This window comes from Gavialis gangeticus, unplaced genomic scaffold, assembly GCF_001723915.1.
Source record: "Gavialis gangeticus isolate Ggan-Ray unplaced genomic scaffold, GavGan_comp1, whole genome shotgun sequence".
Classification (NCBI taxonomy): domain Eukaryota; kingdom Metazoa; phylum Chordata; order Crocodylia; family Gavialidae; genus Gavialis; species Gavialis gangeticus.
Window position 1 is genome coordinate 3600865 of NW_017729029.1, and position 22607 is coordinate 3623471.

The 22607-nt window shown below is 51.3% G+C and overlaps 2 long non-coding RNA genes across 2 annotated transcripts in view; one reads left to right on the top strand and one right to left on the bottom strand.

Moving 5' to 3' along the window:
* Nucleotides 1–5978, bottom strand: part of LOC109300465 — a 33918-nt gene extending 27940 nt beyond the window's left edge. Inside the window, exon 1 of the long non-coding RNA XR_002098241.1 lies at nucleotides 2233–5978. This is a non-coding gene — a long non-coding RNA (uncharacterized LOC109300465). The remainder of the gene's footprint in view (nucleotides 1–2232) is intronic.
* Nucleotides 5979–20559: 14581 nt separating this feature from the next.
* The window catches only part of LOC109300466, a 19393-nt gene continuing 17345 nt past the window's right edge, over nucleotides 20560–22607 (top strand). The window contains exon 1 of the long non-coding RNA XR_002098243.1: nucleotides 20560–20853. This is a non-coding gene — a long non-coding RNA (uncharacterized LOC109300466). The remainder of the gene's footprint in view (nucleotides 20854–22607) is intronic.

A 22607-nucleotide genomic window follows, 5' to 3' on the forward strand; every position in this document is an offset into this window, starting at 1 on the left:
TCCGCTCCCTCCCTCATTCATCACCGCCAATTAGCGGGCATACATGGTCTCCGGGCGCAGAGACTCTGCTGGCAGCCAGAGCTGTGACAGGGCACATGTGGCCAGGTGCTCAAAAAGAAAAGAAAGCAAAGTTAAGAGAAAGGAAAGATAAATCATTTCATTAGGCGCTTTTATCTCTGCAGAATGTCTGGCCCTCAGTCAGGCTAAAGCTGGAAAGCGGGCAGCCATTATGCCCTGAAATCTGCTTTGAGCATACAAAGGCCAATACTAGCTATCAGTTAAGCAGCTTGACCCCCAGAGGTGCTGAGCCCCTCCACCTCCCACTACATTTAGGGACAGGTGTGGGTGCTCAGGATCTTTCAGAAAACTAGACTGCTTCCCTAAGGTTTGAATTTGGGCCCTCATGTGGGTAAATTAGCCATTTGCAAAATCAAAGCAATGCAGCCAAGCTGCCTCACCCAGCCCAACCCAGCCCAACCGTACAGCTGAGCTGATACTGAATCAGCTCCCTGGCATTGAGGCCACACCACTGGGACTGGCTAAAGAAAACCACACAAATTGATCATGCTTGCTGAGTAAGAGGATGGCATGGGGGCTGTGACTAAGGACAGCTCAGGATGGGAGTCAAAACTAAACACAACTTGCCTTTCCTACAGCTTCTGAACAAGGATTTCAAGGTGCCCAAGAAAAGCTAATGACTGCATCTCTGTGAATATTGGTAAAGCAGGGGTTCAGAGTGGGCATGTGTCTTGCCCACAGTCTTGAAGCGAGTCAGCAGTAGACTCCAGACTCCCAGACCTGTGCTTCAACCACCTCTCTCAGCCGAGCTACAGGGCAGGTAGAGTCCTGGCCCCTCTCCCCACACAGACACACCCAGCTCCTGGCAGCTCCCTTGCAAACCAAGCGAGACGGGTGTATTCCTTGTGCAAACACTTTCTGAAATAAAATAGCTGGAGCTGTATTTACTCTGTTTATCTTTCCAACACTATTTATTTCCTACCTGTCAATAAAGGTCCGGAGGATTTTCAGCCCTGAAATTGGCCGAGCAGGCAGCCAGGATTGTATTGACTTTGGCAAAGGGCTATGAAGTCCTGAGCCAAGTGGCACAGGGCTGGATTTGAAGCCCTGACTAGCTCTGACTTAGTCTGAAGTCTAATGCAGATAGAGAGGGCAGGGGAGGGCACAGTGTGGGCCACCTTATTTTGTGTGGGGATAAGGACCAAGCTTCAGGACTGCTGAGGGACCATGAGCTGACATGTCCTGGAGGTAGTTCCTCTATATACAGTTCTCAGAAGCAGGGTGATGAGGGGAATCCTTGGTTATGCCACGGCTCTATGTGGAGTTCAAACCCACAAACACATAGGGCATGTCTCCATGAGACGCTACATCACTGTAATGATGAGCTACAGCGACGTAGCTTGTTGCTAAGGTGACCTAGTGTCAGCAAGCATGAACCACGGCGCCGATGCTACTGCGCAGTAGGGTTGTAAACTACCTGTGCGCCATCAGGACTGTGCAGTAACAGTGGTTCCTGGCTTTAGCAAGTACTAAATGACTGCGCAGTAATAACTGCGCAATCGGGCACATGTATAGACATACCATAAAGAAGTAGAGGTAGGAGGGAACATTTATATCTAGCTATATTCATAGGTGAGGGGGAACCCAGCACTGCTTTGGGAGCAAAGGAGGTTCATCATTAGCTTGAGGGAACTGAGGTGTCTTTCCCACCCACTAGCTGCCCGTACTGCTTTCAGGCCTCAGAGGGGAAAGCCTCAGAGAGATTGTCAGCATCTTTTTCTACAGGGCTGGCAGGGTTTCCTGTGGAGAATAAGGAAACGTTTCTGGGCAGCTCTCCCCATCTCCCCTCGGATTCACCTTGAAGCTACTAGCTAGTTGGGTTGGGATTTTTCTAAAACAGAAGCTTTTAAAAAGGACACACTTTAAAAAATGTAAGACAGGAAAAGCCAGAGCAAGGCTCTGTGGTTTGGGGAGAATGACCCCTCTCCAGAACTCATTTGCTGGACTAGGTGTTTCCCACCTAGTCTCCCACCCCCATGCCCATGCCCATGCTCGGCTGCCCTGGACCTCCTTCTTCCATTACTGTCCTCAGGATTGTCTGAAAGCAATAAGCCAGCAAAGCCCCTGTTTAGATCTGGTGGGGGCGGTTCTGCCGCCTCCCAGCCTGGAGATGGACAGCCGTCCGTCAGGACTGCTTAGAGTGTTTACACTGACGGTGCTAATCAGGATGATCCGTGATGCCAAATTCCTGGTAGGATGAGAAGGGCCTTGCTCCAGGGCATCCCATCTCACTCTTCTCCTCTTTCTAAGGATAAAGGAGGGGAGATACTAGGAAAGGAATTAACCTGGAGGCACCTTGTGGTATGAGAAGCAGTTTGAGGAGGAACTGAAGGATTTAGATTCTGTTTCTTTCCTAATTCCTCTGATACCTGATCCCTGGGGAGGAAGAGAAGTGTGTGAAGCCCTGCAAACAGGGATTTGACCTTCCTGTCAGGAAGGAGTTAAAAGCTGGCTCCTAAATGGCGTTAAGTGAACACCCAGCAAACAGTAGGGTTTTCCCAGGGCATCTAAAGCCCTACAAAGATGCCTCAGGTTCTGCGCACACAGAAAGCGCGCTGCAGCCCAGGTGCCCCAAGGGCTCTGTAGTGATGAGCTCTACAGCTGAGTCTCCCGACTCCATCACTGGCATCTTAGACTCAAGGAGGCAGGTGTTAATGTTCACAGCTTCCATCATCTCCTCCCTGCTTCTTCACTCATGTCTCATTTATTTTGGGCTTCTGTCTGCACTGTGTGAACAGCTTCCAAAAGCTCTTTTTCCCTTTCCACTCAGTGAGTGACTTCTGTAAGCAGAAAAAAAAAAGAAATAAAAACCCAGCAGCCTTTGAAAGTGGAGTTTTAATGATATTGAGATCAAATTGCTATTCAACTTAAAATAGGGACATTTTTCTCTCCAAATCCTTTCTAATTCCTTACAGATATTAATTATAGTTTGCCATGCCCAGCCCTCCGCAACACCAGCTCCTCTGGAAGTGCTGAGGCTAATGCTTTCCTGTAGACCCCATTTGTGGCTAACGCCTCCAAGCCAAGTACATACCTAGTCTAATGCCAGGGCCTTAAATTGGATTAGGCCCCTCCCCCTCCACCACCACTTTCTTCTCATTTCCCTAAATATGTATCATGAGCAAAACCTGAGGGAGCAATGGGATTTAGAGAGGCAGTTTTGGCTGCCTTCTCTGACTGATTTGGACTGTGAGCTATAAACTTAACGCAGGGCTCTCTCTCCAAGGAGCAGTTATTAGAATAAGTACATGCTGAGTGGATTGGAGAAGGGCATGCTGTCCCTCAACATAACACTGAATGCAACCGCATCACAGCTCTCCAGCTCTTTTCCCGCTGGTTGTCTAGCAATGGCGCTGCTCCAGCACTGATGCAGAGATTGCCAGACAGGCCACAGACCTCTCACCACCCTGTCATCCAGCCTTCCAGCCAGCAGGTCTAGATGACACAGTGGTATAAACACCTACGTCCTGTCTACACTGGCACTTTCCCACCACTGCTACTGTTGGCACTGGACCAGTGGTAGAATTAGTGCTAGCCGAGAACTGGTGTCACCCAGACTTCGGGAACTTGGACCACCGGAGGTCCCTTGGATTCTGCTGTTACACACAGCTGCCAATGTCTGCCGAAAGGCAGCACCCCAGGGATAGCTAGCTATTTAAAAAAGCCCTAGAGTAGGTACCAGCCCTTCCTCTCTATCTTTGCACTTACTTGGCCTCTGTTGCTGTTTGTATCTGAGCACCTGTCAATTATTAATTTATTCTGACATGGGCTGTGTGAGGTAAAGAAGTGTTGGTCTCTTCGTAGTACACATAAGGAACTGAGGCACAGAAACTGAGACCCCACAAACCTTTGCAGCCAGGTGGCCATGCCCTCCAGCACCCTGGGTTGCTTCCTGAACTGGAAGCAGTGCGCATTACATGCCCCCGTGCTAATTAGCCCACCCATGGTGCTGTGCAAAGTAGCTGTGTTGTTTCTGTGCCCAGAGGCAATGCGTGAAGAGAAAGGCGGCACATCTGAGGCTGCTGCTGATGCTGGGCACTGCCTAAGACCTAACCCAAGAGACTTGCCCAAGATCACATAGGTAATATGTGATGTGAACTCCCGTCTTCTCAGCCTGAAGCTAGCACCAGAAGCCCTCCCCACTTCCTGCCTGTTCCTACAAGAATGGTGTCTGCTGAAACACCGAGCCCTAGGAGAGAGACTTCAGCAGCAGAGAATAACTTTCAAACAGATCTGACTACAAACTGTGTGCCAACATCCTGAGTTCAATGAAACATTCATGTGTTGAAAGCTCTAACTTTCCTATTGAGACTGTGGTAGAGTCCAGTATTTAAAAGGTACAGGAGAGACCGCAGACCTGAACTATGCTGTACCTCACTGTTGTATTCCTCAGAGATATGCAGGACAGCTCTATGCTCAGGTGGTCCATGTTGGGTTTGGGGTCCTGCTGCTTGAGCATTTTGAGCTGGCTTTTTACCTTCCTGGCACTGTAATACAACAGCCATTTGTATTAAAAAAAACCCCAAGTGCCTTTCTGAGTCTATTTACAATGAAATGTCTGTCTGGACCTTTGATTTGCAGACAGCAGAGAGAGATATTCCACGCAGACAGCTTTTCAGGCATTCCATCCTGGCTCTCCCCATGATTTCGGAGCACAGCGCACCACCTTCCCAATGCTGAAAATTGCCTTGCCTTTTAAAGAGCTGCCTACTGTGGAAAGCCAGGTCGCAGCCTTGCCACACTCTGCCCGAAGTAACATTGCATCTTCTACATTATCCTCCCTACGGTCACCCCCAGATATCCCTCCACATGCCAGGGCCTTGGGCACTGCTTAGCATTCAGATCCTTGCCTCTAAGATTTATGGCACCAAGCAGGGAGTGGGAAATAAAATCCACACATGGCCAAGCAGAGGGTCTGTCCCTCCTTCTGCCCAGCCTAACAAAGGTATTAAACTCTGGACCTTGGTCTGAGGAGGCCAACAACTGAACAGTGGGCTATGGCCACAGCCTCTTTGGCCTTTCTTCTGCTCTGCCCCTTCTTGGGCTGGCAGCCTTCTAGGGAAATGGACCAAGTTTCTGTCTCTGCTTAGCTCCAGGGCAGCATTTTGTCTGGATCCAGTCACAAACAGATGCAATCAAAGCCGCAGTTTCATGCAGGGCCAAGAATTGTGCGTCCTGGCTCTCCATCCCAAAGCCCAGGCCCTGCTGCTTTACACACAGAAGCCGCACCACTGGACAGGTGATCTCAGGAGCTTGTCTCAGGTATGCTTGAGTTGGGAAAAAGGAGCAGCTTGGCAGTCCCAGCAGCAAGGCCTCCAAAGAGCAGAGCAGATGCCTCTGCCCAGCAAGAAAGGCATGAGGGCAGCCTCAAACCTTTCTCCCCACAAGACCTAACCCCAAGCCCTGAGCTACAGAACATGTAGGCAACACCCTCTTCTCTCTCAGACTCCTTATGCTGTATGGCCTGAGGGATCAGAGCAAAGAAACTCATGCTGCCACCCCAAGGTCTCTCCCTCCTGGCCTTGCTCTACATTCGGAAGTCAGGGGTTCACTGCGTCAGGCTCTCCATCTCCCTGCAAGCTCTCTTCACCCCCTTTTGTTATAAGCCTGACCCCTTTGTTCCTTTTAGAGCCCACAGGCACTAGACGATAGCATATGGAACAGACACTATCTCATAAAAATCCAAGCTGTAACGTGACTGTAGCAACAACTGCTTTTCATCCCCCCCCCTCCTTGCCTGCCTGACATGGGAACATGTTCTCTGTAATGGTTTTCTGACACCACGGCTGCTTATTCTGTAGAAGTTTTAATGAAAACAGTTTGCGGGTGGCTGTTAACAAGCCCAGTTTATAAGGAGAATACAGCAGTGATTAGGTTCAAGCATGGTGTCCAAGTGGAAGCTGCTATTTACTATATACTGGGTTAGTGTGAAAACTCTCGTGCTGTCATTGGCACAGTGGCACCAGGCCAGGGCCGCCCACTTCTCCAGGGGCACAAATACACATGGTGTTTCCTTGGCACCAGATGGTGGTGTTGGGAGTGCTTGCACACAGAGCAGGGAGAGATGAAGCATGTGATTCACAGAACAAGGTCCTGGAGTGCAGAGTGCCCAACAGGACTGTGCTGGCACAGAGGGGCTCTCTCTATGGAAGTATCCCAGGAGGCAAACCTCTTCCAGCACACACATTGCTCCCACCTGATTCAGGGCTCTGTTTGGGTAGTGTAGCTGCAGCCTTCAGCCTACTGTAAATTCATTAGTGATTTCTGACAAGCTTCCTTTTCAGCTTCTGGTTTTGACCAGGTCATTTTGGAGAAGAGCAATATACTTGATGGCAGCAGCTATTTGTTCCAAAGACCGGTGCCCCTGCCCAGAAGCTGTGTCCCAGCCCTGTACCCCCAGGGCTGTCCCTGTGTTCCAGGGAACACAGCAATCCAGCCTGGGAGCACATACTACAGTACAAGTAGCAACCAACCAGGCTGGTCCAAGTGCCTTTGTGAGCAGGACCTAGGTCTTCCTTTCACAGAGGATGGTCCCTCTGATAACACAGTATCCTGCTGCACCCTGCTGAGGTATCAGATAGGAAGAAAACCCCCTTCTGAAAGACTAAAATTGCTCGTATTCTCCTGGGAGGTCTTCCAACAACATGGTACAGCCTCTCCCTTAATTTGAGAGACCTAAAGCCCAGTCACAACCAGAGGCAAGAAAGTCTTTGGCTATGGACAAAGGTGCCTAAAGTTCAAGGAGGTACATACATTCACTGCTTCATGGTGTGGTTAGTGAGGTTTTGGGCAGCTTCACCTGGCATAAGGCACGTCCCCCCAGCTGCAGTGAACGGGGTAACCCTGCTTTTCTGCCTATGTAGGTGGCTCCCACAGGGATGCATTGTAACCAAGATGCCTTCCAAATTCCTCCAGGAGTTGTTATTCTACAGACACTTTTCTGTGCAAACAGGAAGGCCCCTGGGCAGTGCCCTTTGCCCAGGGTGAGTGACCTGTGAGCAGCGCTGCTCACAGTGCCACATGTCCTCAGAAGGCTCAGGCCTGTGGCTCCTTTCTAAAGCAGTGATTCATGGCCGCCTCTGTCCAAACCATGCAGGGAGCATCTGTTCCACAGCCAGTGGGAGCCAGTCCCACCCCAGCACCCTGCTGGGTCAGGGCTGGGGGTCAGGGGTTGATGTAATGCAAGCTTGAAGGCATGAATCAAAGCTGATGGGCCTTCCAGAAACAGCCATGGAGACGGAGCAAGGGCAGCTAGAGCACTGAATCATGAGATAATGTTTGCATCCCACAGAGAAACTGAAGGGAGGAATGCGAGAGCCATACTCTCCTCTCAACAGCGCACACATTAGCTTAGGAAGGCTGCAGCTGAGTCACCTAGACAGAGAGAGAAGCAGTCACAAATGGGGTCCAAAGGCCAAGCCATATCCAGACGTTACAGGCCCAGCCTCCTCTTCAGCTCTGAGTGCACTCAGGGCTTGGATGTGCCAGTGCTACCATCACTGCTGGGCACATACCTGTAGGAAAGACAAGAGATTTACCAACAACAGGGCTACTACGCCACAATCTCAACCTCTTCCCCCAGCTCCACATACATCTCCCCCGATAAAGCGGTGTTAATGGCTAATGCCACTGAATAGAGAAGACAACTCGTCTTCTGAGATGTGAGGGCCTGTGGCTCCTGATGACTGGGAGAAAAGCCACAAGAAACAAGCCAGTATCCCCACAGTACATCGGCAGGCTGTGTGCCTGTGTGTGCAGCATATTCCTCCAGCCGTGACTGCCCTTTTCCCAGCTGGGGAGACACAACAGTATGATGGTGGGAGGAACAGGCATTTCTTTCTGAGGCCTGCAGCTGGGGAGCAGTGAGTAGGGGGGCATATGAAGCAGCCGTTCTAGCATCTTTGCTGCTCTATTTGGGTTCTCGCCCCTTCCTCCTCACCACATAGCCTGAACCCTGTCCAACATAAGTGCAGTGACAAGCCCCCGTCAGCTGGTGCTTTCTCTCTCCTGTCCTTCTCCAGGGAGGGTGGCAGTGTTTCTGCAGTGAAGGGCTTTGGGTCATGTTTTATTGGTAGGGAGGAATTGTTTTTAATGCCCCCCTGCTTGGTGCCTGTCAGATGCAGCCGGTGGAAGGAAAGCATCTGGCTGTGGAGATGTGGGTGCTAACGGCTGTGATCCCCTGTAATAGAAGAGCAGCCCCCAGCACAGCCCCATGTTCAGTCACATAACAGAAAATTCCCTCCTTTCTCCATGCCTGGGGCCTAGAGCATGGAGGGCAGAGGAAGCCAGAGCTCTGGGTGTGCCATCTGTGCCCTGGCTACTGAGCCTCAGACTCTGACTATGCAGCCCTCTGTGTGTGTGCCCTATTGCAGCCCCTGGCTGTTCCCTGAAAGGACACGAGCCATTGCACTAGAAAGCTGGAGGCCAGCCCAGTCTTTGCATAGAAATAATAGGTCACAGGGGTCACTGAAACCAAAACAGGCTGTTGCTCCCTTTGTTAAGCAGCTGCACCCCTGGGGTCTGTGCCTCTCCCTGCCTCTGTGGAGGCTTCCTGCCCTCCTCTCCTCTCCCCTCCACTCCCCGTGGCCTATAGGCTCTCTCCTTTCCCCTCCCCATGTGCAGAAGAACCTCATGGCTCAGGCTTGCAGTGCAGCCCTCCCCAGCACACACCTCCATTGAGGAAGGAGGGTCAGAAAAGCTCCAAGACCCCTTTTTGCAGCGGTTTGCCAGTGTGGAAACAGGGTCTGATTCCACTGCCAAGCTGAGGGAGCCAAGCTGGTACCCAGAGAGCTCTGCCTGTGGGATGGGTTGGGGAGCAGGCAGGCTGCCCACCAGCTCACCTGGCCTGTCCCTCAGCAGCCTCCCACGTGGACTGCTGCTGAGAGGGACTCTTGGGTCTGCAGCTCCAGGCAAGCCCGGTGCAGCTCCTCCTGCTACAGAACATTTGGGGTCTGTTCCAAGCTACTGGAGAACGCTCCATGACGCCGAATACCCCGTGCCCAGCACCGAGCGCAGCTCCCTTGCCAGGCCCTGCCTGCATACCCCTCTCTGCCGACTGACTGAGCCTGTGCAGAGGCAAGGCAGGAGCAAGAGGCTTTGGGGTTCAAACCCTGTTTCAGCAGATTCCCCCTGGCCTCAGGCTCCCAGCAGCTCAACAACTCCCTCTGCCCTTCACCTGGGCACACTGCACTGACTTCCTCCTGCTCAGCACAAGGCAGCAGGTAGCCTGTACACCTGGGCTCAATTCTCCCTGGCTGCTGGGGAGTGAGGCTGACTGGCACCCGGTTGTTATACTCACAGTCTCCCCTCCTGAGTGTCAGGCTCCAGAGCAGCAGTGTAGCCCTTCCAGGGGAGCCAGCCAAGAGTTTCACTTCCCTCCCCACCCACAGTTTTTCTCCCTCCAAGCATGCGAGCCACAAGGAGAGCGGCCTGTAGTCAAGGCACCGGATGGAGCCAGGCTGTCTCAGTGGCTCCACTGTAACATACCCAGGGGGACTGAGTCAACCCCCTGCTCCCTGCCTCAGTTTCCTCATTGGCTAGAGCTTGTCTTAGACATGAGCTTGACTCAGCCCTCTCAGAGCTCCTGGGCTGCGAGATGTGGGGTGCCGCTAACGTGGCCCAATCTCTCTGAGCATCTGCACCCACACAAGGAGCCCTCCATCTGGTGCAGAGAGCACAACACCAAATGTGCTTGTCTTCAGAGAAACCCACTCCTTCTGCAGGGCTTCAACCTGCCAGCCTCAGCCTGACCTCTCAGGAGTCCTCCTCCTGCCCTCTCCCTCCAGCACAGCCTTGCTGACCTCTCATTGCTCATTAACTGGCGGCTGCACCAATGGCTAATGAATCATAAATCAACTGCAGCAATCTGATCGGACTTTAAACACTGCTCAGGCCCTAAGCAAGGCCCCCGGTGCAGTCAAGCTCAGGCCTAGCTGTTCCCAAGAACACCTCCAGCTGAACCCCAGCTCCCACCCAAATGGTGCTCACTCGCGGGACCAGTATGTACAAACAAGGCCCCTGAGCTCCATCCCCCTAGAGCTGCTGCTCCTTGGCCTCCCAGCTTGGCTCTCCTCTGGAGCATGCAGGCTCTCCAGTTTAATCTTCGGACTTGGGACAAACAAACTGGTGACCCAGGTGACCCCACAGCCTGCACACCTCACTTCATTTTCTTTCCACCAAACCTCAGGCCTGTCACTTTATTGGTGTTTGCCCTGAGATCAGCCCTATCACCTGGAGATGCCAGAGTATCTAATTGTCTCCGGGGCCAATTGGTCCGTGCCCAGCAGAGTCACATCAGCAGCACAAATCCAGATACAGCTGGTTCACTCTGCCTTCGGAAGGAGGACAGGGAACTTCACCCAAGGTCAGGGAGAAGTCATATTTACAAATCAAAAAGAATATAACCTGTGAGCAGGGACAACTGCTAGCACAGCAGAGGCTGATGTTCTTATCACTGCTCTCACCCATCCCTCCCCCAGTTTCTGCTGCCACACTGCTAGGAAATCCTAATCAGCAGCTGTCTGTTCCCTCACTCCCCCAGAATTTATGGCTCTCCTCTAAGATAGAGGCCAAATCCTGAACTCTGGCTCAGGTGTTTTGCCCTCAGACCTTACTCTGGCAAAAGTCCCACACATGTTACAGATTCAGGCCTTCAGAGGCCTGTTGCACAGAGGGGATGACAGACCTAGTTGGCTATGGGTAAATCCCTTCCATGAGTAAAGTTTGCTTGCGTGTAGCCATATGAGACATGACATGAGTTTGAGCATCAGTGAAAACTACCCCTGTGTCCTGAGGGGACACAGGGCTGGCTTGCCAGAGGTTCCTGCCCCCAACAGGACCTCCTCACTAAGTGGCTGGGAGCCAACCTGTGCATTAAGAAAAAGCTACCCTGGGATGAACCCAACTAGGAGTGGACACATGGGCCATGCATGGGAGTATCTTAGAGCAGTGGGGTAACACTGTCTTGGAGTGCAGTGACTTCCCCAGTACAGGGCTGCATGCCACATGCCTGCTCCACGTTTATGCTGGTGCCAAGGCAGCTTGAACACCCATTTTCCCACCAGCTTTGCAGACTCTGGGTATCCCTCTTACCCCCTTGCCTCCTGTTCTGCTTTGACAGCATGGTCATCCCCATTGTCCCACTCCTCCACAGCCACCTTCAAGCCACTCCTCAGGCATACAGCATCATCCCTGAGCTAGTTTATCCTCATTCTTCAAGCCCCCTCTCAAGACTGACCTCTCCTGGGACACCTGCCAGGACTGAACCAATGGAGACTGTTTAGGAAGGGCAGTAGCTGGAGAGTTTATTTAGGTGCTTAGTGCCTCTCCTCACTCTTCATTTGCTGCCTGTCATCTTTCCTCTTGAGCTCTGTGGAGCAGGGACTCCTGGGTGTACAGTGTGCTCAGGACACTGGGCATTGGCACTGTCCAGACAGGTAGTAACAAATCAGGGCCATGCTTGTTCTTTCAATACAAGATCCATTAACCAGTCTCTTGAGGGTTTCCTCAAGGAGGCATTTCCCCTCCATCTTGGTGCTATATGAATGAGAATTACTGGCCTGTAGAAATGAAATCTTCTCTGCTCCCTTTCTTGTATCACAGGGCAAGAACAGTCCACTCTCTTTTCCAAGCAGCTTGCTAGAGATGATGCAACAAATACTTCTCTTGCTTGCACCAATGAATGGCTAGTAAACCTTTGATGTGGATGGATACAATGCATTTACAGCTGCATAAGTGGGAGCAAGATTTGACCTCCTGGTCCTTTTACTGTAACAAAGGGGCTTTGTAATGCATAAAATGCAGGAATCATCCCCTCACCTGATGTCTTGTTAAGTTCTTCTCTGTCTTTGAAGAAGTACTGTCTTACTCTGCTCACTCATCTCACTTCACCTACACACATACACCCTGGCAGAAGCTCACAGTGAGCTGTCATGCTACAGGTAGTGGTTCCCAACCTTTTTAGACCACGGACTGGCAAACTGCGGACCAGCATACTGCAGTCCAGAAGTGACTGGCATGCTGCAGACCAGCAGCCAACCCTTTTTTATACTGAGTATAAAAAAAGGTTGGGTGCTGGTCTGCAGTATGCCAGTCACTTCCGGACTTCTGGTCCAGCAGCCAACCCTTTGCAGCCCGATACCAGGCTGCACCCCAGGGATTGGGAACCTCTGCTATAGTCCACATGGAGGAGGGGATTCGTTCCAGTCATCTGTGGGTAGCAGCACATATGTTTCCTGCCATAGTCTGCCCTATGATGACTCTCCTACAGTAGAAGCAGTGGTGAATTTCTATTTATTAGGTCCTTGGACAATCAGAAAATTGGAGGCCCCCCACCAGATGAGAGCAGATTTCCTCTGTGCCTGCCAGGGGGCTGTGGCTGTACCTGCAAGGCCTCTTCAGCATGTCCAGGTCTAGCCAGGTGGCACGAGCACCATCGAGGTGAAGGCAGCCCCAGCCCCTGCCCAGCCCATCCACCTGGCAGATGTCATGCAGCCAGTCCCCCAGCGCTGGGACCAGGGCCGGCTCTGGGGGGCACGAACTCTGCCTCTGGCCTGCTGGCTCGGGCGTGGCTGGTGCCATCGGCCACCCACAAATGGAAGGAAGTAGGAGAAGGGCTGCCCATGGGGGCTCCTGGCAGCAGATGGCCCCAGGAAGCCACCTGAGGGAGCCCCGTCCCCTACCCCAGCCCCTCCCCTGGCCCGGCTGGAGGGGAGGAGGTGCATACTGCCTGCCCCAGATGCCCGTGACCAGGATGCCCACCTGGACAGTGCTGCCCCTGGAGCCCCACTGGGCTCCTGATTAGCAGGGGCCTGTGGGCCTGTGCATTAATCTACCCCCAAGTACAATGTAGCTTATTCTCACAGCCATGCACTGGATGAGGTACTTGCAGGCCTTAGTCCTGTGAAGTGAAATGTCAGGCAGGCATGACCCCCTGAGGAACCAGAACAGGCCATCCCCCATGCTCAGATGTTATTCTGGGCCTCCAATAGGACATGACACATTGTCTCAGACAGTCAAAACCTTATCGTTATCTTCAGTTTCCCAATACAAATCCATATCCCATAGTCATGCTTCCCAGTGCAGGTCAGCAGGCTGGTAGGGTCACTCTAGTCCCATATCAGAATGTGAGGGGGCAGCAATTGCCCCAGACATACAGTGAGGCAGACTTAGAGAATTTGGGCACACGGTGTACTCCACCCATACCCATATCAGATAAGAACCAGGCCCAATTGCTTGCCTATTGCTCACCACTTAACAAGCATCAGTTAAGAGCATAAGCTATTTAAGTGCCCACAAACTCTTCCCCCTCTGTCTGCTTTGTAATGCAATTTGGTCCTTTTAATGGGATAATGGTGGAGTTTGCTAGGAGCCTTCAATTGCAAGGCTTCTAAAGCAGGCTTGAACTGTCCAGGTCCTGTCAATTTTCAAAATTATTAAGGGCATAAAGGCTTTCCAAGAAACATATGTAAGGAGGCCTGAGAGGCTTCTACAGGCTGAACTTGCAGTTAACCAACATGTTTTCCTTGAGTTTGGATTAAGTGCATGCTCCAAGTGAGTTCACAGCCTTTGTCATCCCAGATGGAGCACACTGCATTGCTTCTGTGATCTGAAGGTGTTTTAGAAGTTGGAAATGTCCACTTTCCATCCACTGAAATGCAGCAACTTCTGTCGTAGAGCATCACAGCGACACCATGACTCAACACCCAGGACCTGTCATGACAAGGTCCAGTTGAAAACCCAGGCAGTTTTATGGAGGAAGATAATAATGAAGCATCATCTGAAACATCAAGGCTAAAGTACGGACAGTCAAAAAGCCTAAGGCTGAATTGATTCAGTCTTTGCAGGTTAGTCTAAGCTGTAAAGATTAAACTGGGAAACAACTGGACACACATCTACCTCTGATTCAAGAAATGTAGAAGCTGAGATGCTGGGGGACTGTGATTTAACTTGAACCAAGAAGGGGTCTGGGACAGAAGTTTCATAAACTGATTTGATCCAAATCAGTTAAATCTGATACTACATTCAACCAGGTTTATCTTAAACCAGTTTCAGCCATTTTCAAATTGGTTTATGTGCACTGAACTTTTGTTCTGTTACAGGCTTAAACCAGTTTCTGATTACTTAAACTGGTTTATATGTAACTTCTGTCCCTAACCCAAGGCTGAGAAGCCAGAGGAAATGGGAACTGGTTGCTTCTTTTCCTTTATAATGCAAGAAAAAACATAAGATGAAAGTTGCCCAAGCACTTGGGCCAGCCTTCTTCTTTCTCTCTCTGTCCCAGAATACAAGGGGCTGGCTGGGCCCTTCACACCTGTCTCCAAAATACACTTTCCTGCAAACCCATAAATAGCCCATCCAAAATGCTGCTGCCTTAGCTGCCAGCTCCACAAGGCCGGAGCCAGGTCATCTTCCTGCAAATTGCCTGTTTCTCTAATAACCCTGAGGGCCAGGAATTCTTTCATGAGCCCATGTCCCTCAGCCTCTATTTTAACATCTCAGCTCAGAGAGCAGACAAGGTTCTTCAGGTAAATGCGATATCTTTTCTTAGAACAAGTAAATAGTTGGAAAAAATGTTCTTTACAAACTTTCAGACATAAACACCCTTCTTCAGGCATAGGGAGAGTCTGCTAGTGTTTGTGTACTCTCTTGGGTGGACTAGAAGCTTAAACCAATATGCAAAATGCAAATCTATGAAAATGCAAATGCCTAGCAGGGAAGATCAGAGGGTATGGGAGCCAATGGGTGCAAGACAGATAGACAAGGAAGACACAGAGGAGGGGAATGGTGACCCCTGGTAAAATGTAGCTGGTAAAATGTAGCAAGGTTACCTGGGATTATCAAATGGCAGAAAGGTTATAATTTGCCATAAATCTAATGTCTATATTTAGTCCATGATTTTTTGTATCCAGTAGATTTATGAAGTGAAGTCCGTAGGCTCATCTATGACAGGTGTTTTGTAAATTCCCTTTAAGGATTAGAACTGAGAGAGTGGAGAGACAGTGGTTGTCTCGTGAGAGATGTGCACCTACGGGTAATTGGGTATTCTTGTCTTTGATAGATTTTCAGCATGCATTCATTCTGGTATGCAGTTGTTTGGTTTCTCCTATGTAGTTTCCATCGGGGCATTTAGTGCACTGGATCAGATATATGACATTTCTGGAGGTGTAGGTGTAAGATCCAGGAATGGTGATGGTTCTGTTGTGGGGTATAATTATTGTGGGACTGGTCTGGTGGAGATGTGCCGACTGGTTTTACAATTCTTGTCCCGACATGGTCTGGATCCATTCAAAGTACTTTGGCCATAGGAAGTTTGCTTCTGGTGATGAAGTTGGTGAGCTTCAGAGCCTGTTTAGAGTCTGGGATGGGTGGTTCTGGAAAGATCTCTTTAAGAATTGGGTCTTCTTCTAGTATGGGTTGCAATTGTTTGAGGATTTTCCATATAGGTTCCAGGGAAGGATGGTATGTCAAAACTAATGATGTGCAATTCATGGGGATTTTCTTTTTGTACTGCAGCAATTCTTCACGTGGTATCCAGGTGGTCCTTTCAAAATGTGAGCTGTCTCTCTGGGGGAGTGTCCTTGTTGGCTGAAGGCCCTTTTGAGATTTGTGAGGTGACGATCGCAGGTGTTCTTCTCAGCGCACATTTGGTGGTATCGGAGGGCTTGGCTGTATATTACAGCTCAGAGAGCACTTCCCCTGGCACAGCACTCCCTACCCCATCCTCATCTCACTCAGAGAGAAAAGAATCACCTGTTGAATGACCTCAGCTGCCCACAGGGCCTCTGACTCCCCTTGGGCATTTCTCATCCAAGTACCAAAGAGACTCAGCTCCCTTTAGCTGGATAGATACAGACAGTGTCTGTTTGTCTATAACCTTGCCAGACCCTGATACTTCAGCCAAGGTGAAGAGCTAACTGATGCAGCACTGAGTGCTCACGTTAGCATGTTGCAGTCAGCTGGTTTCCAAATACACTAAAATCGGCATAAAATAAATAACTCCGCTGAGCAAGTGGAAATAGAAACTGGCTTCTTCTGCCACACACTGGCAGCTTGGATGTTGCAAGATGCACTCTGTTTACAGAGAATTTGTGGTTGTTCTGACCCTCTCCCCATTTACTGCATTGTAACAAGGCTGTGTTGCTGCTGTGTTTTATAGTTTTCAGAGCACCAGGGGCTCTTATCAGTTTAATGTCAGACAAGTACAAGCTTGCAAAGCTTATCACTTGCCCTGGAGGAGACAGTGCCTGACTTCACTTACAGGATTGGAGGCTGTCTGTGAGCAGGGAAGTCAGTGGCATCTCAGAGTGATTGAAACAAAGTTAGCAGGAGGGTCTGAAAATTGTGCACATACAATGGGGCAGAGGGGATGCCAGGACCTCTGGGCACCAGGACTTCAAAGAGGTGCCCAGCTTCTGATCAGAAACTGTATTTGTTTGCAATAAAGGCTGAAAGCAGGGCAGGGCAAGGCAGCACCTTAGAGGACCTTTTTTATATTTGAGGCACCCCTCATTAGACTGAAGACTCCCCTCGGAAAGTGACAGCTCTTACTTTTCACTCTTTATTTGACTACAGACAAATTATAGAGAAATTTCCCTGTAGCAAAGAACTCAGAAAGCCCACAACGGAGCAAAATGGTTTTCACACTATGGATTCCTATTTCAACTTTCTGGGTGCATCCAGACAAGTGTACACGTGCTCTTTACAGTGCCTCAAAGGCGTTTGAAGCATTGTAAAATGCATGCAGCACATGTGAAAGTGTATATTTGCAGTGCAGAGGCAAATTTAGATACCAGGAACTCCCGGTATCTAAAAAAATGCAGCAGAAAAAAAGCAGGATGGCGCATATGGCTGCAGCATCTACCGCCCAAAACTGGAGTCTGGCTGGCTAGAGCCACACTCCAGCTGCCAGCCAGGCTTCATGCACCTGGATCACCACCTCTACAGCCCCAGGAGGCCTCCAGGACCCCAGGTAAGGCTGCTGGGGCCAGCCCAGGTGCTGGCCTCAGCCTCCTCTACCCCACCTGGGGCAATTTGCTAGGCACCAGAGCATGCACACAGGGCTGTGCCCAGGAACAAGTAGCAGTGACACAACTCTGTTGCTACTTTTTGTCCCTGGGGAAACACATATGAGTACTTATCTGGACACGCCCTCTAGGTTTTTCTTGTGAATCATATTTGCATGCCGAACAGTGCCAACATTGCACGGTGCACTGGGGCACCTCTGAAAGGATCTCAAGGAGCCCCAGGGGTCTGTGTAACCCTGGCTGAGAATCACTGACTTAGGGCATGTGTAGATGAAACAGGAGCCCTAAATTGAAACGGTGGGTTTTTAAACCCACCACTTCAATTTAGGGTGAAGTAAACCCCCGTGTCATGCACAGACCCCGCACTTACTTGCCTCTCCAGCAGCAGGGAGGGGAGGGCAAGCTGCCAGTGGCCGGAGTGGTCCCTGGGCTGTGGGGGGGGCTGGTGCTTCCCTCCACAGCAGCGGTGACCCCCCACCAGGCAGCACCCGTCCACAGGCACCCAGCTCGGGCGGTCCTAGGGGGCACCACAGTCGCGGAGGGAAGCACTGGGCCCCTGAGCAGCTCAGGCAGGTGGGCAGGCAGGCTCTGGGGCGGGAAGGGGGAGATCAGGCTTGCCACTTTTGGCGGCTGTAGGGGCAGCAACTCAGAGGAGTTTTAGTTTGTTGTGCCCCAAAGTCATTTAAGGTGCATTACACCACCAGATTTCCTACAGCGGCTGGAATTAATACGCAATACCCTGCCAAAGCATACAAACATTGACACCATTAAAGCGGTGCAAAAGAAAGTGCCTGCTTTAAAGTGTTGTGCACGCATGCCCCTCATTTCATCCTCACACACCCTTAGAGACTACGTGGTTCAGAGAGACATGAGCTTCTATAGGCAATAGCCTACTTTGTCAGATGCTAGGAATAGGCCTGTGCAAAGCAGCTAGTATTCACTTTGGATTCTGCCAATTCAGGAGACTGTGATTCGATTCGGTGACTCAGATCACTTTCCCAATTAGATTCGGCTGAATCGGATTCGGAGATTCAGCTGCTGCCAAATTTCCAAATCAGCCAGGCCAGGCCCATCCCTTGCTCGCTCTCCCAGCCTGGCAATGGCTGCCCTGCCCGCCCCAGCTCCTGGCACTTGTTTAAAAAAAAGCTCTGACTCAGCAGGTGCTGCCAGGCCAGGGGGGGCATCTCCACTGCCCCCTACTACCCCCATACTGCATGGGGGGCTCTGCATGACCTTTCCAACCCCCCCTCACTCCCTCAGCACCCCCATGGGTGCCCTGCCCAGGCGAGCTCCGGCCCTTTATGAACAAAAAAACAAAAAGCCCCCAGACTCACCACTCCTGCTTCCAGGGGGCGATCCCTGCTGCCCCGCGCTGCCCCACACCACGGATTTTTTTTTAAAGGGCCAGAGATGGCCCAGGCAGGGCACGCGCAGGGGGGGCCAGGGGAGCAGGTGGGGGGCAGGAGGCTCGTGCAGAGCCCCCCATGCAGTGTGAGCCAGTGGGGGGCAGCAGGGATGGCCCCCCTGCCCTTCAGCACCCAGTGAGCACCAGGGCTTTTTTTTAAAGTACCGAGCTGAGGCAGACGGGGCAGCCATGCGGAGACTGGGGGAGTGGGCAGGAGTTGGGGGCGCTGTCAAAAGTCCTCCCATGGCCCCCACCGCCAGCCACCCTACCCCCACCCCTAGTACTTACCAGCTCAGAGTCAGCTTCAGCTCCCTGCTGCAGCCACTGGGGACTGCCCGAATCATCAAAGCTCTCCGAATCTTGTCCAAAGATTCATAGAGCTTAGAATCGATTCAGACCTTTAAATTGGTCCCCTGATTCAATTAAGAGTCAGAGATTCAGCCACCAAATTGAGCCGAATCTCCTCTGAATCAAATCTCCATCTGAAGCTTCGCAGAGCCCTAGCTAGGAACTGCCTCTCCCTTCTGCCCGTCTTGCACAGCTAACCATCTCTGTACAGTTTGCAGTGCAGCATCAGAGACCCATATGAACAGGGTCTTGTATTTCTGCTCTAAAATAAACCAGGTCACAACACAGAGGTTGCCAGTAGAGCACAAACTGCCCATCATGCAGAGGCAGAGAGACACTTCTGAGCAGCCACACCGCCTCTAGACGCTTGCACCACACAGGCGCACACATCTGCTCTCCACTGTTTGACTTTAGCCCCAGTCACATGAATCTTCCCAAAGGTCTGTCTCCCTGCCATGTGTATTTCCCTTCAAGGTCACTGGTGTGTGGCAGGGCACGCTAGGCCTGTCAGCAACATAGCAGGAAGAATGACTTGGGGTAAATTGTGCGTTCCCAACACACATGCTGCTCATCTCATCACCCTTTTCCTCCACCCTCGCCCACATCCTTTCCAACCCCCATGTGCCTGCTCCCAGCTGGGGAGTTACAAATGGTTCAGACACGGTTCAAGGGTGCCGGGATCTTCTCCAGTCCCCCACTGACAGAGCTGCAAAGAAGTGAAAACAAGACCCCTGGCCTGTTTCTGCTTCATTCCACGCAGGCTGCCGGTGTCAGGTTAGCACTTCAGAGCCATCAGCGTCTGAAACAACAGGCCCCCAGCCATGAGGGACCCGCTCCCAGGGCATTTGTCACGCCCCAAGGCTGCTGCCTTTCATCAGACCCGACTCTCCCCTGTCATGCCCCCCCCCATCCTTAGCCTGTGGGAGCGGGTGACAGTTCTTCTGACAACACTTGTGCATCCCAGTGAGCAATAAACAGGCCTAGCACATATGTATAAGACGGAGAGTCCCAAAGTGTGTGGGGGACCAGGATGGAGCTTCTCACCAAGTTGCAGCACACTCCCTCTATCCCTCAGAGACCCTGGCCAAGCCCAGGCATGGCGGTGGGTCTGGGTGTGCTGCCACTGGAGTATGACAAATTCCTCCTGCCCACACACTGCCACTGTCACGAGGAAGTGGGTTATTTCTGGTGATGTGCCTCAGATTTCCTGGCAGAAGAAAGTCATGTCCCCAGAATGGACTAAAAAAAGGCAAAGACACTTAGCAGCAATGATCAGTGCCCACCTGGATAGGGGATGAGGATGGGGAGGAGAAAGGCAGACTGTTGGCACCTATGCTGTGGCACACTATCTGGCAGACATGGTGGCAGCCTACATTCACGCACAGCCCACAGACTATCTGCCAGCATGGCTGGGGCCTTCTTCCATGGAGTGGCATGGCTCAGTGAGCATTGAGTCTCTAGGCCAGCTCAGTTGGTGGGGGTATGCCTGTCACTCAGTGTTGTTTTGGGGCTTGCTGTGGATGTCCTGGCTGTGACCAGACATGAACATGGAAAGTCTGACTGAAGATGCTAATGGAGACGGCCAGGGAGAAACCAGATTCTCAAAACAGGGGCAGGAAGGCAGCAAAGTCCCTTGGGGCTCAGCTCACAGCACCCTCCAGTCTACAGGGTGCTAGGAGCTCCAAAAGAAATGGAGGTCACCTCATCCAGCTCATCCCAGTCAAATAACCACTTCAACAAAAAAACCTCCACCAACATGCACAAGGATGCACTCCTGGGCCTGGGCTCCATGCATGTGCCTGCAGAAGATTATCTAGTTTCTTGCTCTATTTCCCACCCCAGTCCCTCTTACCCAGTGCCTTCCCTTCTTCCTTCTGCAGTGTGTATCCTGCTCCTCATTATCATGGGAAGGGGCCAGCATTGACCCTAGGAGTGCAGCACATGAGCCTGGCACCCTGTCATGCTTGCTGCGACTCTCCCTCCCTTTCCAGGAGACAGGTAAGGGTGGTTGCAGAGGGCTGGGTGGGAAGGGGACCTATTCACCCCTGCCGATCGCTCCAGCCTGGGTAGACACTCAGATACCAACCTACTGCCCCCAGCTGGGCTCTCAGTCCCTGTGGATGAGCTGTTCAGTGGGAGAGCCCAGACTTGTTTTCCTTTGGGTCTGTTTTGTATTGTCACATTTGCATTCTGCTCATTGCACACATGCTTTGCCTTTACAGTGATGCTGCCCACACTCTGCACCTCCACAGCAATGCTTCCACCTTCCCACCACTGCCATTACAGCAACCAGGCCTCCCCCTCATAACCACAGCACTCCCACAGGGCTTTAACTGGAGCACAAAGCACTTCATACAGAGTTGGACAATGAGTGATGTAGGAGGTACTCTGTTACACTCCCAGGAATGACATCTGCTTCACCCTGCTCAGGCTTTCTAGGCAATCCCATGGCGGCGTTGCATCGTCTCCTGGGAAAACTCACTGTCATGCTACTCCCTTCAAACTCCTCTTTAAACCTTTCCCCTTTTAAACCACCTAGCTCTTCTGAGACAACAGCTTCAAAATCCAATTAACAACATAATACAGCTGCATAATCCAGGGGTTGGCAACCTATGGCCCATGGGCTAAATCCAGTTTGTGGAGCCATTGGATCCAGCCCATGGAGCTTGGGTTTTGTCAAAGTTTGGCAGTAGGGGCTTCACCTCCACTGGAATGCAACTAAATGATAGGGAGAAGAAGTGGTGGCAGTGGCTGGATCCTAGCTCTAGCCTACCCTGGACTTGTGCTGGTCCTTTCCAGGCTCCTGCCAGAAAATGTTACCAACCTCTGGCATGCTCCCTTCCAACCGACTTTTCCGGGCCTTTTGATACTGTATAATTTCAGCCCTGTGCTTAGTTGATTAATTCACTCATGGCCAAGCTGCTAACATAACTCTCTTCAGTGTATTGATGCCAAGGCTTCCACCAGGTGCCTCAGGAGTTCGACGCCTTGGCAAGCTGGCAGCAGTGATGACTGCTCTGGATGATACTGGTCCCTGGCATCATTCTACCATCTCAGAGACAGACTTTGTGAGGAGCTAAGTGTTTCCCTTTTGTAGAGAGATCCCTTCAGGTATTTCATGTAAATCACAGTGATTTCTTCAGCATCTCTGAGCATCTGTTCCCCCAAACTGCAATTGTGGCTTTGCAGAGGTGGAAACAGCTGTTATCAGCCCCAGGAATCAGGCAGGTTGAGTCACTAGCCTGGGCCATGGGTTAGGATAGCTTTCTGATTGCTACTTTTGATTCTCCTGCCTCCTTTTCAGCTGTAAATGTTAAATTTCTTCAAGCTGGAATAACAGAGGCCTTGCAGGAAAGACAATCTTAGTTTCATAGTTGGTAGGGCTGGAAGGGACCTGAGCAGATCACCAAGTCCGACCCCCTGCCATGGCAGGAAAGAGTACTGGGGTCAAACAACCCCGGCAAGGTGTTCATCTAGCCTCCTCTTAAAGACCCCCAGGGTAGGAGCCAGCACCACTTCTCTTGGAAGTTGGTTCCAGATCCTAGCCGCCCTGACAGTGAAGTAGTGCCTCCTGATGTCTAGTCTGAATCTACTCTCTGCCAGCTTGTGACCATTATTTCTAGTCACTCCTGGGAGTGCTCGGGGGAACAGGGACTCCCCCAGTGCCTGCTGGTCCCCTCTGACTAGTTTGTAAAGGGCCACTAGATCCCCCCTCAGCCTTCTCATGTGGAGGCTGAACAGGTTCAGGTCCC